The sequence below is a fragment of the Muntiacus reevesi genome, chromosome 2, assembly GCF_963930625.1.
Source record: "Muntiacus reevesi chromosome 2, mMunRee1.1, whole genome shotgun sequence".
NCBI classification, from domain to species: Eukaryota; Metazoa; Chordata; class Mammalia; order Artiodactyla; family Cervidae; genus Muntiacus; species Muntiacus reevesi.
In genome coordinates this window covers 192,129,340-192,133,571 of record NC_089250.1, presented here as the reverse complement: position 1 = coordinate 192,133,571, position 4,232 = coordinate 192,129,340, and the positions used below count along the sequence as shown (strand labels likewise).

At 51.1% G+C, this 4,232-nt stretch overlaps 1 non-coding gene across 1 annotated transcript; it reads right to left on the bottom strand.

Moving 5' to 3' along the window:
• Positions 1-2,951: 2,951 nt before the first annotated feature.
• TRNAT-CGU (transfer RNA threonine (anticodon CGU)) lies at positions 2,952-3,023 on the bottom strand. The gene has a single exon. It is a non-coding gene; the product is annotated as a tRNA-Thr (tRNA).
• Positions 3,024-4,232: the final 1,209 nt, after the last annotated feature.

The following is a 4,232-nucleotide window of genomic DNA, read 5'->3' as shown; positions in this document are numbered from 1 at the left end:
TTTCCCAGTATAAGAGTCTTTTCCAATGAGTCAGTCAGCTCTTCACATCAGGTGGCCAAAGTATTGGAGCTTCAGAATCAGTCCTTCCAATGAATATTCGGGGTTGATTTCTTTTAAGATTAACTGGTTTGATCTCCTTGCTGGCCAAGGGATTCTCAATAGATGTTTTATGCATTGTATATGTGTGTGTGCATAAATGGAAGCCTACAGTCCATTGGGTAAATTTTCTAAAGTTCTTCACCTGGGGCAGAGAGGGGAGCACCCTCTGCAGGGTGGGGTGGACTGGGGTGTGGCAGCGGTAGTGGTGGGTGAGAATGAACTCTTTCCTAGGATGGTGTCACAGAGGACTGTTGCTTCATTGTTTTGGAGGGAAGGACAGGAAATCTGTGTGGACATCTAACCAGCACCACAGATACTGGCCTGCCTGTTGGGGGCAGTGTGGTCTTTTAATGGGGAGAACTCTTTGGGGATATTTTTAATAGGGAGGAACATAAATGTACTTTCGTGTCACTTAAAAAAGAAATGATGACACACCCCAGTGGAGAGCACAGAACACTTGAGCATTGATTGATGTGACAATTCTGGATTGTTTAATTTGCCTGCAGCCTAATAGGTTATCTTTGCCTTTGTGGGCTTTGGAGGTGATTCTAGGAGGTGATCATCTGGTAGAAAATTCAAGCAATGTGAAAGTTCACAGGATGAAAAGTGAAGGAATCCTTTACACAGCTCCCCCATCCTACTTCCCTCCAGAAAGTTAACAAGGTAACAAAGGTAACTGTTATCGTTAGTGACCCCAAGTTCATGTGCCTGATGAACAGGGAGGCCAAACAAAGTGAAACATCAGTGTTTAGAGCAGAGAAAGGTTTATTGCAAGGGCTATGCAAGGAGATGGGTGGCTCATACCCTTCAGTCCCTCAGACTCCCTGAAGGGTTTCAGCAAAGCATTTTAAAAACAACTTTTATTTACTTAATTTGGGCTGCGCTGGTCTTGGCTGCCGCATGGGCTTTTTCTCTTGTTGCAGTGCGCGGGCTTCTCATTGCAGTGGCTTCTCTTGTTACGGAGCACAGGCTCTAGGGGGTGAGGGTTTCAGTAGTTGTGACTCCCAGGCTCCAGAGCACAGGCCCATGGGCTTGCTCGGCAGCATGTGGGATCTTCCTGGACCAGGGATCGACCCATTTTCCTTGCATTGGCAGGTGGATTCTTTAGTCCCACCATCAGAGAATTTATAAAGGCCAGGTTGGGGGTTGGGGTGTTGCAGTGTGTGATCAGCTTGTGCACAATGCTCTGGTTGATGGTGAGCTTACAGGGCGGTGTCACAGGGGTTACCATTATCAATCCTTAAGCTCTAGGAGGCTTGGGGGCTATGTGCTCGGTCATCAAGTACTGTAGTTGACATCTTCCATTTGGTGGAGGTTTTTCACATCTATAAAATAACTCAGGAAATGTGCATTAGCTACTGTTATCGAGAGGTACTTCAGAGAGGAGAGTGTGGGGGAAGGTCTCCCTTCCTCAGCCTCCCTAGTGTCCTGATCAGTTTCAGTACTTTGGTCAGGATCCTTCTTTCCCCCTGTATTCAGTGAGGGGGCGAGGTGACCAGCCAGCGTTGGCATCGCCAAAACAGAAGTTAGAAACGCGGAGTTTCAGGCTCCATCTCAAAGCCCCAGAGTCAGACTTGCATTTTCACATCACCCCCAGGTTGAAGTGTGAGAAGCCCTGGTGTTCACTGTTTTATATGTAGTAACTCACATGTTTGTGTTCATGCATTTACACGTGCTCCTGGGTTTAGAATGCGGCTATAAAATACCCTTATTTTCAGGGAAATGGTTCTGGATGGGTGGTCCAGGGAACTAGGTGGTCAGGATCACCTGGGGGTTCCTTAAAAATGCAAATTCCAAGCCCCAGAGCAGACCAAAACAATGCAGGCACTCTGGGATGGCGCCCAGAGCTCCGAATTTTAACTTTCCCTCCAGGTGATGCTGACGACTACTGCTAAGTGGGAGAACTCTGCGGCAGAGGACGACTCAGCCCCAGCCGCTCCTGCCAGGCTCTCCGATCCCCTTCGCATCCATCTCCCCCACCTGCTGCACTGAGAGAGCCCCCAGAGTCCGGCTTCACCCGGCCCACACCAGGAGCTCCATGGATGCTTTCTTCCGTTAGACATCTCGCGCTGAAAACAGGTTTCCCCAATTTAGGTCAAGCTGGTTTTCAGATTATACAATATGCCAGCTCCTGGAGGGTAGGGGTAATTGCATAATATCTTTTTGCATAACATCTTTAAATGCAGGCGGTCAGCCCCGTGGTGATGCAAAGAAAACAGGTGCCCAGCGACTGTAGTTGCGTAGACTGAGGCCAGTCTCTCGGCCAACCCTGACCTGAGACCCATTTTACTGGGGAGGCAAACGGAGGCTCAGAGAGAGAGAGAGAAAGGTGCAGATTTTCCTGTCGGACCAGCTCCAAGTCTGGGCAGGATTTCCTCCCTCTAACGCAGTGCCTACAATGGATTTCCTTTTAAAAATAGCAAGCCAGACACCAGCTGACTCTGGGTGTGGGCTCAGGAAGGCAACGGCAGTTCTCTCAGGAGAGTGGATTCAATTGGACCTTAATGTTCAGAAAAATGCTTCGTGGCTCTTGAGCCAAGTGCCATCAGCCGTAAGTTTTTCTGCACTAAAGTCAGCGCTCGGGCCACGGTTTCCACGTGAGCCCTGGGGATCGCGACCCCGGTCCGCCCGGCGCCCCCCACTATCCCGAACTCAGGTCAGGCCACCCAGACTTGGACCTTCTGCGCGGGCGAGGGAGCCTGAATCTAAACTGAGTGAAAACACTTGGCCCGCTTGGGATCCTAGGCGAGGAGGACCTAAATACCGGATCGAAGATGGGTAGAAAATCGATGATCTTTGTGATCTCACACCCCTAAAAAGTCTCCCCTGGAAAGGGAAGGGTCCAACCTTACAGGCACGGACGGGGTTCGAACCCGTGATCTTCGGTTTACGAGACCGACGCCTTACCACTTGGCCACCGCGCCTGCGTTAGAATGGCGGCTCGAGGAGCCTCTATCCTGGCGCCGCTCCCTTGCGCTCGCGCCGCGAGCACGAGCGCAGGCCCAGCGCGCGTGCCCGCCCAGGCTCCGCCCCCTCGCCGCGGCCGGCGGGGCGGGGCTCCAGCGTGCGCTTGCCGGCCGCTCCGGCGGGGCTGCCCCGCGGCTCCTGCTCGTCTGAGCCGGGCGCGGGCGGAGTCCGCAGGATCTTCATGGGCTCTCCGCTGGGGGAAGCTCGTCTGGAGCTCGGGAGCGGGCGGGACGCTCGCCGTCGTTTCAGAGCCTGGGGTTCGAATCCCAGCTCCGCCATAGAGACTTGGCGACCTTGGATGACCGGTCTCGGGGCCTCAGTTTCCCCTTTCGGGTGAGACACCCAGGAGGCGGAGGAAAGGTTGCGGACCCTTCGGGGCGATCCACCGCTGCCCTGCACGGAGCTGACGCTCAATAAGGGCTGTTGAATCAATGTGTAAGTGTAAGTTTTCTGAAATAAAAACTCCCAAACTCCTCCTCCGTTGAGCCCCGGGGATGTGCCTGGCCCCGGGACCAGCAGCAGTACCTGGGAGCCGGTTAGAACTGCAGCTTCTACACACTCAGCCCAGACCTGCCGAATTAGACCTGCTGCTGGAACCCAGCGATCTGGGCGGTAACAGGCTCTCCAGGTGATGCTGATGCGCCGGCAAAGGCTGAACCCCAGTGCTCTGGACGGTTGATACGCATACTCACGTTTATAGACTCGAACGAGCCCTTTTGTTTTTATTCAAGTGGACTGACTTGACAGTTCTGTCCTCTTTGATTTTCTATGAGTTAATGTGTTAACTGAGACATTGGCTTGTAGTATATAATATAATCGCTATAGATAATAGCATATATTATTTTTTAAATGAATTGAATTTCTCTTACACATTAATGTGATGTGTACTATTACAATATTGCGTCATAAATTATACATACTGCATTATATACTATAATATCATCATGCATGGATGGGATGCCGTATTCTCAATACTGCTTGGCTTTCCACCCAGTGACATAGTTGATTTAATCAGTTTCTGGGAGTAAGGCTTTGGGTTGTTTGCAGCTTTTTTTTTTTTTTTCTCCCCCTGCACAGAACATTCTACTATCTGAGCCTTTTTCAGCCTGGTACCAGTGATGTTTGTAGGGTGTAAGGAGATGTAAATTAAGAATGTCCACAGCCTA